The following is a 16,901-nucleotide window of genomic DNA, read 5'->3' on the forward strand; positions in this document are numbered from 1 at the left end:
AAAATTAAAAAATAATAATAATAATAAAAAATAAAAAAATATTTAGTAGCAACATAAGATTTTTTGGCAAAGTTAAAAGGCTATTTAACTTTGACATGGAACTAAAACAGTTCTCCAGAAATGTTATGTAAAAGGATAAAAAGATTCTGGGATTCTATACAAAAGCACAACCAGAGTGAGGAATCCATATGCCAGTCATCAAAGAAGTACTTTCAAGAAAAATTTTAAAAAGAGAGGAGAGGAGAGGAGAGGAGAGGAGAGGAGAGGAGAGGAGAGGAGAGGAGAGGAGAGGAGAGGAGAGGAGAGGAGAGGAGAGGAGAGGAGGGGAGGGGAGGGGAGGGGAGAGGAGGGGAGGGGAGGGGGCAGGAGAGGAGGGGGGAGGGGGGAGGGGAGGGGGGAGGGGGGATGAGAGTGGAGGGGAGGGGAGGAGAAAGAGAAAGGTGGGGCTTGTGTGTTAAATGATATCTTAGTTTCATGGTGTTTCATGGAATATTCTTCGGGTGGCAGGGAGTAGGGTCAATTAGGCAGGAGCTGACAAGAGCTTTTTCCACCTTGAAAAAAAATCTGGTTTTCATATAACCACATTGGTAATTATTTGCCACTGTCCTCCCTCTAAGCAAACCAACTACAAGTACGCAAAAAAAATGTTCTCCATATGAGGTTTTTTTTTTCCATACTAGGTTTTATAGTTGTAAATTGTCAACAGCAATTCAGATATCATTTGAGGAATGTGCTCAAGACACCCACAAACATTCTGCCTGGAATGTGGGCGGAGTGTCCGCAGCACCAGCCTCTAATGGAAAGTGAGACTGGAAAGAGTACATCAAAACCATAAATGTTATATAAAAGCGCTGTAAACATATGACGTAAACTATAATAATTTATTTTTTTAAAGAATAGAAAGCAAAAAAGTGATAGAAAGGTCAGATACACAAAAATGTATTCGAATAGATGTCATAGAAGAATAAAAGGAATAAAGGAAAAACACTAAAATTGGACAAAATATCTTCCCTAAAACTGTGGAATTTTCCCCCCAGTATCACAGCGGGTAGGGCGTTTGCCTTGCACGTGGCTGACCCAGGTTTAATTCCTCCATCCCTCTTGGAGAGCCTAGCAAGCTACCAAGAGTATCCCACCCACACGGCAGAGCTTGGCAAGCTACCCATGGTGGATTCGACATGCCAAAAACAGTAACAACAAGTCTCACAATGGAGACGTTACTGGTGCCTGCTTGAGCAAATCGATGAAAAATGGGATGACAGTGCTCCAGTGCTATTTCAGATCCACCAACCACCAAGCAGAAAAACAACTTTAAAAATATGTAGTTGGAGGCTGAAATAAGGTTCAAGGTAGTACAGGATCTACTGAACATGTGTAAGGTTCTGAATTTGATTCTTGGCACTATATGGCTCCTCTGCACTAAAGGAAATAACCCTGGTACCTCCCATCCCCACCCACTGTATCCCTTGGCCAACCACCTACCCTTCAGATCTGTCCTGGTAGCCAAAGCAGTATCAGGTGCTGCTCTGATGAAAATAAACACATTTTTAAAACAAAAGTATTAAGGTCTGTAATTCTTATTCCATATGTGAGAATTATATAGAGAGAAAATTCTAAGATTACAGAGAGGGAGACATTATAGACACTAGGGTAGATAAATTTTAGGATTAATGCTCACACTATGACTCTCCAATTAGTCTCACAAAGGTATGGATGAACATAATTACTTATATTTAAATATTATAATTACATTTACTAGTATGGACCTTGTTGTGTTAAAGGCTTCTTGCTGAACTCAGTACATAAAGTGATAAACTATATATCACAATATAGACCAAATGAAACAGTATACTGGGATGTCAGCCACCAGCATTTAGGTTACTTCATCGGACTAACACTTGATAAAGACTCACTTTTTCCAGGTCGCTTTGTCTAAGATCTACTGACTAGTGAATCTCTATAGAACTGATAGAATCAGAGACGTTAGGTGTTCAGTATCTCCTCTGTGCTCTATTGCTACAACTCTTTATCTATATCCTGGAGAGCAGCTTGACATATGGTGATGATTCAATTATGAATTCTGATTATAAGCCTATTTTGTTACGGATCTGCTATATTCATTAACAACAACAAAAAAGAAAGCGTATCAAAGTCAGATGTGTTATCACATTGGATATTAAAATAAAATAGAACAATGACTTCAAAAATATGAAAAAAATTAACTACCCTCTAGTTTATAAACAGTAAATAGTAATAAAAGTTTGAGATGTAAATAAAACAATTTTAAGTCATGCAAGATTTCTTAAAAGATATAAAACAACAGTACAGATTTTCAATGGTAAGATTATAAATGAATAATTGTAATCTCAAGTGATCTAAATATAAGAGGTGTTTATTAAGGTATTGGGAAGTAAGAAGAATAATAGTGGATGTAAGGTTTCTGTCCTGTTTGAGGGGATAGCTTTAAATAACAGCTAAGGTTATGTTGTGATAGAAAGCATTAGATGTACAGGTGTAAGATTTAAGAATAAATTACTATAAAATCATAAAATACTCCTAACAATCAAAAGTAATAAAGATAAATCAACATAAAAATAAGAACGGGAAAATAGAGAACAAAAATAAGAACAGTCAAAATGACACAAAATAATTGTCAAAGGCCTGTACAAGCATATAACTGTACAACAGAAATAAAATTACTTTAAAAAACATTAAAATAGAAAATCAGATAAAGAAACATTTGGTGAAAGGCCTAGACTATATCAGAGCTAATAATATTGATAGAATGTACACTTTCTACCAAGACCATGGTGTTGAAATATACAAATAAGAAATAAAATTATGGAAATTATGGAAGATATTTAGAAAAAACACAGTGTTGTGAGAAGTTACTATATTACCAATCAAGAAACTAAGTAAACAAAAGCTTAGTAAGTATCAAAGGAAATTGATTTCATTGTCCCTCATTTTTCTTTCTGCATCTATTTTCCTCTTTCCCAGCTTTGAATAAAATGCTTGATTAGATACACAGATTATAGAAAGAAATATTTAAATATGATTGGAAAGAACATGGAGATAGTTATTGGGGAAATGGAGAAGGGTCAGTTTTTAACACAGAAATGTGTTAACATTATGCCATGAGAACTAGTCAGTATTATTAAAGAAATTATATATATTTTATTCTAAAACCAAGTGACATTTTAAAAAATAATCCAATGGGATAGAGAGATATTACAAAAGGTTAAGGTATTTTTCTAGCATGTTGCTGCAACTATAAATTTAGTTAAAATCCCAGCTCCACTGCCCAGCAAATCCCAACATCCCAGCACCCGAACACTCCCAGGCATGGCTCCAGAGCACAGAGACAGGTGTCGCCCCTGAATGCATAGCAGGTGTGGCCCCTGAGCACTACCATCAGTACCCACCCCCCAAAAAATGAATAATAGTACCTTTTAAAAGAATAAGTTGACCATCCTAAAATGGTGCTTTGATTATTTGGGAAAGGATTATAAAAGTTTTAACGAAATAGTGAAGAAGGAAAGGGGAAGTTATATTCCAAAGAATTCCTGTTTGTTTATTCACACAAATTCTCAATGGATGAATGGACTTGGGTCAGTCAGAATATGTAGGCACAAAACTCTCTCCCTCCAACACACATGCTTTACTACAATATCTATATACTTACCTAAGAAGAATTAAAACAAAACTATTTTTGATAGAACTCTAAAATGCATCCAAAGACTCTCATAGGCAACACAACGTGTAAAGTTAAATAACACTGTATATTATTCTCTGAAATACTAATGTACATGCAGACACAGTCATTCAATTAAATTCATTTTACTATTCTTAAAATGCTCAAATTTTGGGGCTCGAGTGATAGCACAGTTGGTAGGGCATTTTCCTTGCAAGGGGCCAACCTGGCTTCAATTCCCAACATCCCATATGGTCCCCCGAGCACCTCCAGGAGTAAACCCTGTGCATCACCAAGTGTGCCCCAAAAAGAAAAAAATGCTCAAATTTTAAGAAATCCTTAATGGAAGTGCTATAAGAATGTTTTATATGTTATATAACTTACATAGCATATATTATATAGTTGTATGCTGCATATTAAACATATAAAAAGGCACAATGTGCTACTTCTGTTATGTGGAACATAGGCAAAGCAAAATATTAACTGTGAATTCGAAATTTTATTAAAGGAGTCTGAGTAGGTAGCAGCAAACCCAAGCTTGATTCCTAGCATCCCTTTGGTCCTGGGAGCCCTGCCAGGAGCCCTAAGCACAGTTCCAGGAGTAAGCTCAAAAAGCAAAATTAAAATAAATTATAAAAAAATAAATCTTGGGGTTGGAGCTATAGTACAGCGGGTAGGGCATTTGCCTTGCACACAGGCGACTGAGGTTCGATTCCCAGCATCCCATATGGTCCCCTGAGCACCGCCAGGGTAATTCCTGAGTGAGAGCCAGGAGTAACCCCTGTGCATTGCAAGGTGTGACCCCCAAAATGTTAAAAAATAAATAAATCTCATGGAAGTCAGATTTTATTGAAATAATTGTGCACTTAATATCATATCATTTTGCAGTTTACAACCAATGAAATATAGTAGTTAATATATACACTAGATAGAGAATATATATGAAAAAATAATCAATAAGTTATGTAAATTAGCAAACTATGGAAAAATTATTACTAGTACTACTTGTAGTACAAAAGTGGAATATAATGTTACATATAAATAGCAAACATTCCCTTTAGAACAATACAATTTAGAGGATGCAGTAGAAAACAGAGAACATTAATCACAAAATTTTAAACAAACAAAAATATTAGTAATTTGCAATAACCCTAAGAAGAAATAATTAGGACCTACATAAAGAAAACTTGATAGAAGAACTGGAGGTTAAATAAGATGGAAATATGAACTATGTTACTAGAAGGAAATACCTTATTTTAATAGATACAATATTTAATCCCCAAATAAATTCAATGCTTTTGCAATGCAAAATGCTGTCACTGTCACTGTCATCCTGTTGCTCATCGATTTGTTTGAGCGGGCACCAGTAACGTCTCTCATTGAGAGACTTATTGTTACTGCTTTTAAATTGATTCTAAGATTTATATAAAAAGAAAATTTTATAGCTAGTTAAGACATTTTTTAATCTCTTAAAAATAGAACAGTTCATTCAATCAAAAATATTTTTACATTTTTGTCAGCTATTTCTCTGGGTGCTAGAGATATACCTATCAGTAAAAATTTTAATTTCATAGAAAAATCAATTACATAAAATCAGTAGCTTAATATAATGAATATTGCCCTATTGATTTTAAATAGTTCCCTTATTATATTAACTATGTCTCAAAAAAGTAGCTGCAAGTCGTGAAAAGTCAATTTGCATAATAATTCAACACTTAATATGTATGAAGCATTTATCATATGTTATTCAAGCATTCAATAACTTATTCGCATTAATTCTTTTTCTAAAAAATAGAAAAATTACTACCATTAACCTTTGAGGAAAGTGAATTTTAGATCTGATCAAGCAATGAAGTTATAAAGTCTAGGAGACTATAAATTACTTATTTTTGGAGACCAATAATTTCATCCATATGTTTGTAATGGACATAATGATGACATAATTTGTTTTTATATGTTCAATTTACTACTAGCTAAAGGTATAGCTACAAAAAATGGCTAGAGAGAGAGTAGAACGGGTAGGATATTTGCCTCACACGTGGCAAACGTGGGTTTGATCTCTGGCACTCTCTATGGTCCCCCAAGCTCCTCAGGGAGTGAATCTTGAGTGGAGAGCTAGGAGGAAGCCCTGAGTACAGCCAGTTGTGACCCCCAAACAACCACCCCCCAAAAAAATTAAAAGGAAAAAGAAAAACCTACTAAAAGAGCATCAACTACCAAGGTGATAATCATGAGAAATTTTCACACACAAACACACACACACACACACACACACACACACACATATATATAAACATAGTACCTTTATAGATTTTTCTTTTCATTCAAAGCTTGGCAGTAGACTTTCTTTTTGGGGGGCTTAGTGGAACATTGAGCCTTTCCCAGTGGTGCTCAGGGAATGGTGTTGGGGACCAAACCTGAGTTGGCAGTAGGTAAGGCAAGTGCTTAATAATAATTCTTATAATTCTCTGGCTTCTACAGTGAACTTTAAGGGTGGAGGAGGCCTTCCAACTGGTGCTCAGGAGGCAAGGAGTCCCCTCCGAGATTTTGTCTGCCCACCAGGCTGGGGATTCAATTCGAAGACCCAATAATGTAGTATTGCTTGGGCCCTACAGAATTGCGTATTAGCAAGTGACCCCAGCAGTGGTGGGGGCAGGGGCCAGGGATGCACTAGGGGATGCTCATGGTACCATGTGGTGCCATGGTCACTGCATACAAGGCATATGCCTTAACCTCTCTACTGTATTTCTGGCCCCAGTAGTGAACCTTTTATACATTGTTGGTATCCAGCTTTCATTATTAAATACAACATAATTCTAATATAATTTTAAGTGCATTTTTTCAGTACTATGCACAGTTATTTTATGAAGATGCCATGTTTTTTTACCTTTTAGATAATATTATTTTTCTGTCAAAAATAACATGAGGTTAGTATCCTTTGATATAAATATTAGATAAAATAATAAATTAGAAGAGATTATGAAATCAGTGAAAATATTTTGAGAAAAGGTACTAACTTTCTTCTTAAAAATTTTCTCATGCATGAGGAGCTAGTATTAGAGGTAAGGCACTTATCTTGCATATTACTGACCCAGTTTCAATCCCTAAATACTGCCAGGATTGATCCCAGAACACAGAGCCAGAAGTAATCCCTGATACCACCAGGTGTGGTCGAAAAGAAAAAATCCCTTAAGCGAAGTGGAATCACTTGGCTAATACAAGTGCATATATAAAACTAAATGACAAATAAAACTGAATAAGAATATTCCATTGTCCTTTACACAATTATTCTTTACCAATTAAATTTCTAACTAGACTATAGCTGTGCTGGTGAAAACTTCATCTGCTTTTCCTAATAGAGGGAAAATGCTAATTAATTTATAGGTAATATTTAAAGTTTATTTTATGAAACATGTCAGTAGATGCAGTTAAAAGAGAAAAGTGTGTTTTACAGTCCTGTGGAAGGCAATAAATGTCAGACACATGTAGATACAGTTATAACTTTATGAACACCCAGGGTAATGCACATAAGGAAAACCTTACACAAACGCCAAATGAAAAGACATGTTTTCCAAGCACAGTCAGGGAACTGTTTTTAACTCCATGTGTAATATAGGTGAGATAGAGGGTTAAGGACTACAGTGCAGTGGTCTGACAATAAACCCCCTGCAAGCGTGCAGTTTGATGGGGTGTTAATTGAGTAGCAGGTGAACATAAATAGAAAGCACTGAGGGTGTGTAGGGGGGGAGTCTTATTTTGTTGATGAGGGAACATAAAAATGTTGAGCTCTCTGTAATAAGCAATAAAGACAATCTGGAGTTTATTTTTTGGATTTTATTCTACCCTCCTTAGCATGGCCTCCCTAGTTTAAAGCGTTGGTAGGGAATGATAGCTTTTTAAATGTCTGGGTCATTATACAATGTATCAGATAGGATCCTGAAGCTTATAAAAACTGAAAGATTTGTTTTGTTTTTGTTTGGTTATTATTAGATTCAATGTTTTGTGTGGTTGTTGCTGTTTCCTAGAATTATTTTCTCAGAATACTTCAAGCTATACAGTAGGGGATCTTTCAATATCTAAAGTGGAATTTCACTAGAAATTTATCAGGACATAGACACCAAGTCCTTTTTTTGGAAAAGAGTGAACAGATACAAAATAAAGAAATGGACTTTTTCTGTTTAGTTCACCTAGAACTAGTTATATCAAAAAAACCACAATTAAACACAATTAAATTAATTAATAAAATCACTCTTAATTTCGAATGCTACATTATCATATTTTAATACACACTATATTAAAGACAATATTTCTATGAGAAATATCTTCCAACGCTTGAGTAGTGTATTCTCAGAAAATGTTGCCCACTTAAAAAGTATGAAATCCTACATACTATATTCTAAGATATTTAAGATGTATTTAGGTGTTTTATATTACTAATAGTTATAGCTAATATTTATATTTTCCAGACACCAGTAACTGTGCTAACCACTTTACATGCACTGTCTCATTTGACCCTCATCAATCTAATGAGATAACTTTTAATTCATATTTATAAATGAGAAAAAAATTATCTTTCCCTGAGTCACAGAACTATTTGTGAAATCAGATTTGAATGTAAATGTACTTGATACAAAGGACAAATTCTAAATTGCTATGTATATATACTTTTTATACTAATTGTGTCAGGTTCCTATATTCACTTACTGAATGTTTTGACATAAAAGAGAATCCTGAACTTCTAAGATGGTTTAGGTAGTCACAAAAAATTCACTTTCTCCCATGGTCCAGAATAATGATTCTCAAATATTGATCTTCAGACGAAACATCTCAGGAGCTTATCAAAATACAAACACTGAATGTGTATTTAAGGGGAGGACCAGGTGTGCAATTATATTTTTTCTTCTTTTGGGCTACATATGATGATGCTTGGGGGTTGTTTCTGGCTCTACACTCAGGAATTACTCCTGGTAGTGCTCGGGTGTCCATATTGATTGCCAGGGATCGAACGGGTTGCTGTGTGCAGAGCAAGCACTCTACTTGCTATGTTATTGCTCCAGTGTGAAATCCAGCAATAACCCTGGGAATGTCTCTCAGGTCCTGCAGACCTCATTAGCATTATAAGTGGAGAGGTTTAGTATGAGATGGACAGAAGGAGCAGGAGTAAATCTCTAGCTGTTTACCTCTACCTTCTTTCCATTCCCTAATTTTTATAAGGGTTGGAGCGATAGCATAGCGGGTAAGGCGTTTGCCTTGCATGTGGCCAACCCGGGTTTGATTCGTCCACTTCTCTCAGAGAGCCAGCAAGCTACTGAGAGTGTCTCGCCCACACAGCAGATCCTGGCAAGCTACGCGTCGGTCTTGTCTAGAAAAATGCATTTCAAATTTCTACATGTTTTCACTTTTCTCTGGTTCTCTCACCTCAAAAAAGAAAGGGGTAAAAGCAAGAGTGCTGGGGCTGGAGCAATGGCACAGCAAGTAGGGCATTTGCCTTACACTCCGCTGACCTGAGTTTGATTCCCAGCATCCCATATGGTCCCCTGAGCACCGCCAGGGGAAATTTCTGAGTGCAGAGCCAGGAGTAACCTCTGTGCATCACTGGGTGAGACCCAAAAAAAAAAAAAAAAAAAGCAAGAGTGCTAATATAAAGTTATATAACTACTGTAGCCATTTTCTGGCAGGAAGAGAATGTCTCTGACTAGTTCAGGTTAGTATTATGAAAATATAATTCTAAATCTTTTTTTACAATACCTTTTAGATTCACATAAATTTTTAAATAAGTCTTTTGAAAATGTCTATCGGGGCCATAGGCCACTCCTGGGGGCCTGCTCAGCCAACCGGGCCAGAGGTTCAGTTGCTTGGCCCATGGGGAAAGGAACTATCCACCAATGTCCAGGAGGCCACTAGTGCCAGGGATCAAATCTGGACTACACTAGCCTTTGAAATAAATTTTATCATGAAACCAATATATCATCAAGCTCACAGAGTACCATCAGACAAATAAGCATCATTAAACACACTTGAGGAATTTTACAACTCAGCAAGAATGAGAGACAAAAGGAAAAGAATCCATGGAACCAAGCTACTGGTTGTAGAAACCTTGGGGCCGTCTACCTCTCATCCGCATCTCTCCATCTTCAATCACTGCACATAGCCTGAACAGCACTGCTGTTTCACCTGTTGGTTCTCTGATTTAGCGCCCCATCACTTCTCACTTGACCACAGTAATCAAATAAGGGAAGAAACGTCTGCACTCTGGGCGACCTGAAGACCATTGTCTACACTGCTGCCAGAGAAACCTTTCTGAATTATTAATCTAACTCCACTTCCTCACTTTATATTCTTGAACAGTTCCCCATTGCATTCAGGTTCCTACTTCTCTGTTTAGCACACAAGGTTCATTGTGATCAAACACCACCTGTCTCCTTGATTCATTCCCTCCATTACCTCACACTAGCCCCTTACCAGAAGTAGACGGATCCAGAGTACACTGCTGCTCTATTGCATCATAGTGCTTTACACCTTCATGCCTTCTCACATGATTTGTGGTGGTGGGGAGGGGGAGGGTTAAGGCCCCTGCTTTCAATCCTGCACTCTCATATCCCACCCTCTGTCCTACACTCCTAGCCAGCTTCCCAATATTCTGTTCAAGGAATGCTCAGAATTCCCTGAACACTCCCAACAAAAGAGGACAGTTTTTGTAGGACACACAAACCTTTGTGGAGTAAATTAAAAATAGCAGCAGGTTACCTAAGATACCTACATATCCAAAACAAGATTCAATGTGACTGAACCATCCCAAACTGTAAGATTCCTGTAGTATGAAAATCAGGAAGATTGCAAGAAAGGCAGAGACTATCTCTAGATAGAAATTCTCACCTCAGTATTGGGTGTTCAGAGAAAGCGCAGTGGACCTCTTTGAGCACAGCAAGGAAAATTATGAAGTTTTGAAAGTTTAAACTTACAGGTGAGTACAACAGTCCAAAGTATGATCTAATGGAATGAATTATTTTGAAGTCATGCACATAACAGTCAAACAAAATAAAGTACTGAGTAACAAGACAGCGCTTACATCACAAAACTTAGCAGTAATGCAAACCTTCCTGAATTACCAACCGAAGTGAATAGGAAAAGGGAATATGCATGCAAAGAAAAGAGAAAATTGGGAAATGTAGCAGACAAAGAATGTCTAAGAAAATTTAAGGCAATTCTTTTCTTCACTGAAGTAGCCTAAGAAGTAAGTATTCTGAAAACTTGCAAAAGTATAGGAAAAGTCATTTCAGTTTCTAACAAAGAGAAATCAATGACCAATACAAAATCTCCTCTCCGCACAAAAAAATAAATAAAACTGAGACACTAAAGACAAGACAAATCACTCATACAATGGAATAAGGATGGGATAAATTCTTCATTTGATGGATGCATATCAGAAAAATATACCTCAAAAAACATAAAAGGATCCAAATGTTTGAAAATATATAATAAATTAAGAAATAATAGAATCTGACCCTGCCCACTTGGTGGCGGCGGAGGCAGCAGTGGTCAGTTGTAAAAAATACAAACGTGCATGCAGAAGGGTGATGTGATGTATGTTGTTTCATGTGCTTTTGGAGCAGCACTCTCTCTTGAGCACTGCTCGCGTTTGGTGCTCTCGAGCTGCTGTGTATGGACCAGATCAGGATGGCTCCTTTTTGTGCTCTGCTTCTGTGTGTGTCGCTGTGCTCTCTTCTGTCTGTCTCTCTATCTCTGACTCTGTCTCTGTAGTCTCTCCTCTGGTCTCTTCCGACCTCTCTCTGTCTCTGTGTCTTCTCTCCTGTTTCTGTGTCTTCTCTCCTGCTCTGTGTCTTCTCTCCTGCTCTGTGTCTTCTCTCCTGCTTCTGTGTCTTCTCTTCACTTCTGTGTCTTCTCCCCTACTTCTCTTACAGTCTCAGTTTATATAGCAAACATATAGAGCAGTGACACAAAGGTGGGTTGAACATTAACAAATCAACAAAGAGGGGTAAGAGCACTTCTCCAGGAAATTAACATAATCTCATCTAAGGAGATTACTCCAGATTACTAGGAGATCTTCTAAGGGCAGGATCCCATCTAGGGTGTGTCACTTTCTTCTTTCCTCAGCTAGTAATCCACTTAAATAATTATAATAAATTTACTTCTAATATTTCTAGCAATGTCATTCTGTATGAGCGCAGTAAGAGATATATCAAACTTAAAGTTTGGTTCTTCCTGAGGACATCTCACTATATTTTCTAGACCATACTCCTCAGGTCAGGTTAGTCTTCCTAAACCCAGCAGGGTCCTAGTCTCGTCATTACTTTTGAATCATGACAGCATTTGTCTATGACCATGCTCTCAACTTATAGTTGAGTATTGTGGCGCTTTGGCCTGGCCCATTTTGATGTCAGGGTAGCTCACAGCTTGCCCTAGGTCCATTCTATCCCTCATCGGGACCCTGCTTTTAGGGTGCTACTAGAAACTAAGAGCAACTGAGTCAAGAAAGCAGATGCCCAGGAGTAAATATTATTGGAGTAAATCAGCTCCCAAGTTACAAAGCATAATATTAACTGTCTTACTGTGTCCATACAGAAAGGGCATTACTTTAAGGTAGAGTTCCCTGTGGCAAGGCTAAAAGGACAAACCTAATTTTATCCTACATTCCCTGCCTCTCCACCACCTTCACCTCTCACAGCCCGTAGCAGTGGCGGGGAGGGAAAACAGTAGTTGTAGAGTCCCACCCCTGCCTCAGAGAAGACACTGCAGCAAATGAACACATTTTTGCACATTTTACAGGTACTTTTTATAAAAGGTATATGTGGAGCAGTACTTCAGTTTGAATCACAGAGGATTTCACTTTATGAGGTAAATGGGGGCTGACTATTTAAACTAATTTTGTCATCTCTGCATCATGGTTTGTAACTCCCCAATTGTTACACAGATTCGCTATTTGGATAAATTGTATGCTAAAACACTGAATCAATTAATAAGTGAATATGATCAGATTTCTCCCCCAAGTTCTCAGTCTGATAAGGAGACTCTCTCGTTATCAACCTAATGAAGCATTCAATAAAGACATATGACTTTTTTCAAGATGAACTTGAAGATTATATCAAAGTGCAGAAAGCCAAAGGCTTAGAGCCGAAGACTTGTTTCAGAAAGATGATAGTGGACTATTTGGAAACCTGTAGGTACAAAGAAGAGATTGATCACAGACCCAGATATAGAATGTTTGATCAAATACTCCCATCTAGAACCGATGGACCTACTCAAGATCATGCTCTAGTTCACAAACAGCAGAAAATCAGTTACCACATTGGCTACCTGCTCATGACAACAGACTGAGATTAGACTCACTGAACTATTGTCAATTTACCAGGGAGCGTTTCTCAGAAAAAGCAGTAACCTTGAACCTTAGTCAGCAAGAATATAACTCTAGCTCATACAGTGTAGAATCTGGAGTTTATAAGCATCTCTACCCAGAAAATAATACCAGTGCCCATCAGGAGAGTTATAAAAAGATACATCAGAAGAGAAAAGGGCATACAGAGGAAAGCAAAGAAAAACCCAAAGAGGAAAGGCCTAAGCATAAGGGAAAAAAAATGGTTTTGAGGAAATTGATTTAGAAAAACACAAGGGCTATCAAAGGAATAAAACAGAGTTGGGAAGAGTCAAGGTCAGTACTGAAAAATTTAAGAATAGAAAGGAGAAGGAAGGTCGAGGGGTAGCCTCTAAGAAAGAGGAACATAAGCATAGAAAAGAGAGAAAGGAAAAAGGCAAAGAAAGGACAGATGAAGAAATGTGTTAGAACCAGTCTATCCTTGGATTTTGAAGCTCTTGAATTGGTGCTCCCAAGGTTCAGTTGAAAACTAGTTGAGGAACTTGTTTTATATTTTTCTTTTATATTTGTTTTATATTTATATTTTTCTCACATATAATTTTCCCTATTGAGAGTGGCTCTTTTATTCACAAATGGTAGAAGTATTTTTTCCTTGGGAGGTTATTTTTAATCAGAATATTAACAGGCTTTGCAAAATCTATTTCTTGATTGGGTTTTATTTTCATTTGGAGTGGGATGGTTTTATATTCATTAGTTTTCTCTATGAAGAAATTTAGGTTAATTTTTTTGCTGTTAGATCTAACTTGCAGTGTATTATCTACATTGGGAAATGGAAAATTAAATACATTAAAATAATAAACCTAGGATACAATAGTTCAAAAAGTTTCAAAGTTAACATTCTAGAAGTCAGCTTATATTCTAGAAATATTTATCATAAAATGTGCTAATTTCTACATTTCAAAAAAATAATAGAATCTATAAAGAATAAATAGAATTAAGTAACTGAAAATGTGATTGGAGAAAAACTTGCCTTGAAAAAAAGGTAAAGGAATTCAGGATAAAATTTTAACTGAAAGGGGAAATTTATTTCTAAAGCTAACAGATACAAAGGGAAATAAGCACAATAGAAGATACTTTAAGAGAAACAAAATATGAAAAAGAGGAAATTTTCACAGATATAATTTAACAAAAAGATTTTCTTAAAAGCATTTAAAAATAAGTGATAGACAAAGGAGACAGGCAAAGAATAACCAATATAAATAAAACAGTAATCTTCGGGGGGAAAATCAAATCAATTAATGGGACAAATGCTAAAACTATAATTCAGGAAAACCTTTAGTTAAAACAAAATTAGGGTTCTGTGATCACAGCCAGCAGTGGTGCCCAGACTTACTGCTGGCTTTGTGCTTAGGAATCACTCTTGGTAGTTCTCAGGGGAATTTATATGGTGCCTGGATCCAACCAAAGTTAGCTGGTGCAAGACAAATCCCTGTACTATCTCTCCAGCCTAGAAATATCTTTTTCTATGAAAGGTTTTAAAATAAAAATTGAAAAGGATAGATTTTAAATAAGAATAGAATTTAAAATAAAACTTGAAAACGACCCCTGCATAATAGGAAATATGTCTATAATGACTAACACTAGAATACAGCCTACAAATTATAGGATTTGGTTACGTGGAGAGGGCAAGGGCAGGGTGACCACACTTGGCAGAGCCTGGGAGCTGCTCCCGGTTCTCTCTTCAAGGATTTCTCCTGGTGGTACTCCAGCGACCAGACAGCCCAGGGGTCTCTGACTGAGCTCTCTGGCCTCAAATTACTAAATTTTGGTGTTGATTTTGGTTTGGGGGCCACACCCAGTGGTGATCAGGAGCTATTCCTGACTCTGAGCTCAGGAGGGACCCTGGTGGTGCTCTGTACAGATAGAACTGAAGGTGGTGTACATTCTAGGCAAGTGCCTTAACCTGGATATTATCTCTCCCACCCTAATTACTGTATTTTAAGGGGAGAAAATATGATGAAATCAGACAAAAACACCAAGACACTTAGTAGAGAAAAAATGATTTGATTATTATTAGACTTCCAGGCCTGAGAGATAGTGAAGCAGGTAGAATGCTTATCTTAAATACAGTGAATCCATGTTTTATTCTAAGCATACCATAGGGTCCCCTAGATTGATAGAAGTGATCCCTGATCACAGAACCAGTAGTCTGACCTAAGCACAGCCTGGAGTGACTGCAAAACAAAACAAAAAAGACTTCCACATTAAATCTGACAGAACAAAACCAGATACGTATCTAAGTCACTCAGTTTCTTGTATTTTTTTTTTTTAAATAAAAACAAAGCAAGAGTCAAGTCAGAGGAATTATATTGTCGGTAGGCACTTGCTTTGTGTGCAGCTGACTGGGTTTGATCCCTAGGACCCCATGTGGCCAAGTCCACCAAGAGTAAACCCTGAGCAGTGCTGGGTGTGGCCCTACAAAACAAAAGAGGCAAAGCAACATTACAAACTGAATTTCACACAGGAAAGATACAAACTATTGTAAACATGCAAATACTCAGGGAAGTTTAGTCCCTTAAACTCTTTAGGAGAATATTTGAGTCAGGGGCCAGAGCAATAATACAGTGGTAAGGTGTAGCCTTGCACATGGCTGACCCAGCTTCAATCCCTGAAACTACATATGCTCTCCTAAGCCCCACCAGGAGTGATTCCTGTGTACAGAGGCAGGAGAAACCCTGAGCATCACCAGGTGTAACCCAAAAATTAAAAAGAAAGATTAAAAGATTAGTCCAGCCAGGTTTATATAACAAAAGAGACTTGGGAAACTTTGACATAAGAACTACAAGTGAGTATAAAATGTATATTATTTCTAAAGAATTAAATCTAGTGGTCATAAGAATAATACGACTGTATACCTTGACAACATAGATATGGTTTAAGCACCAAAAACTGAGATTACAATAAACTCAGTGATTTTTAATAGGTTTTCATTGAGGTAATAAGGACATTATATTGAAAATTATTACTGAGCAAAATAGAATAGGATAAAGAATTGACTAGATTTTTTCTTTATTGCTCATAGTAGGAAACAGTAATCAATAGAGAAAGGAAAAAGGGAAATTATTTATACAAAGTTAATATTAAATTATATCATTTAATAATAATAAATTTCTCAAATAATAATTTATACAAAGATAATTATTGAAACAAATAGTACAAGTATCTCTAAGTACCGAAGGAGATTTAAAAAAAAATTAGTTAGAGGAAAATAAAATGTCAAAATCATACAAAATCTAGATTTCTTTGATTATGCCCGGCTTTAAAGTTTTAATTTTGTAGATACCTTATATAATGGACTGGAGTGATAGCACAGCGGGTAGGGTATTTGCCTTTGATTCCTCCGTCCCTCTTGGAGAGCCCGGCAAGCTACTGAGAGTATCCTGTCCGCAAGGCAGAGCCTGACAAACTACCCATGGCGTATTTGATATGCCAAAATTAGTAACAATTCTCACAATGGAGATGTTACCGGTGCCCGCCGGAGCAAATTGATGAACAACGGGATGATAGTGCTACCTTATATAATTATAAAATAAGTTCAATTTACCAAAATACAACTGCTAAAAATAAAAATGACCTCGATGTATAGCTAGTAGGAGTATAAAACCATAAAAAGAAACTACTCTAAAATATTTTAAAACACAACAATTAATTATATAACCCTGAAGGGATATGCCCTAAAGATTAAAAGCATAGCAAAAAGCTACAAGATTTGGGGAGGGGAAGGTGGGGGAGGGAAACCATCCACTCCACTGTGTTTGGAAATTGTACAGTTATTGGATAGGACAGCATTGTAATTTGAAGATTGTTATGTGACTA

At 36.7% G+C, this 16,901-nt stretch overlaps 1 pseudogene; it reads left to right on the plus strand.

The window, feature by feature from the left end:
* Positions 1 to 12,742: 12,742 nt before the first annotated feature.
* Positions 12,743 to 13,517, plus strand: LOC101548666 (lysine-rich coiled-coil protein 1-like; annotated as a pseudogene).
* The last annotated feature ends 3,384 nt before the right edge of the window (positions 13,518 to 16,901 follow it).

Source organism: Sorex araneus, chromosome 3, assembly GCF_027595985.1.
Source record: "Sorex araneus isolate mSorAra2 chromosome 3, mSorAra2.pri, whole genome shotgun sequence".
In the NCBI taxonomy this organism is placed as follows: Eukaryota; Metazoa; Chordata; class Mammalia; order Eulipotyphla; family Soricidae; genus Sorex; species Sorex araneus.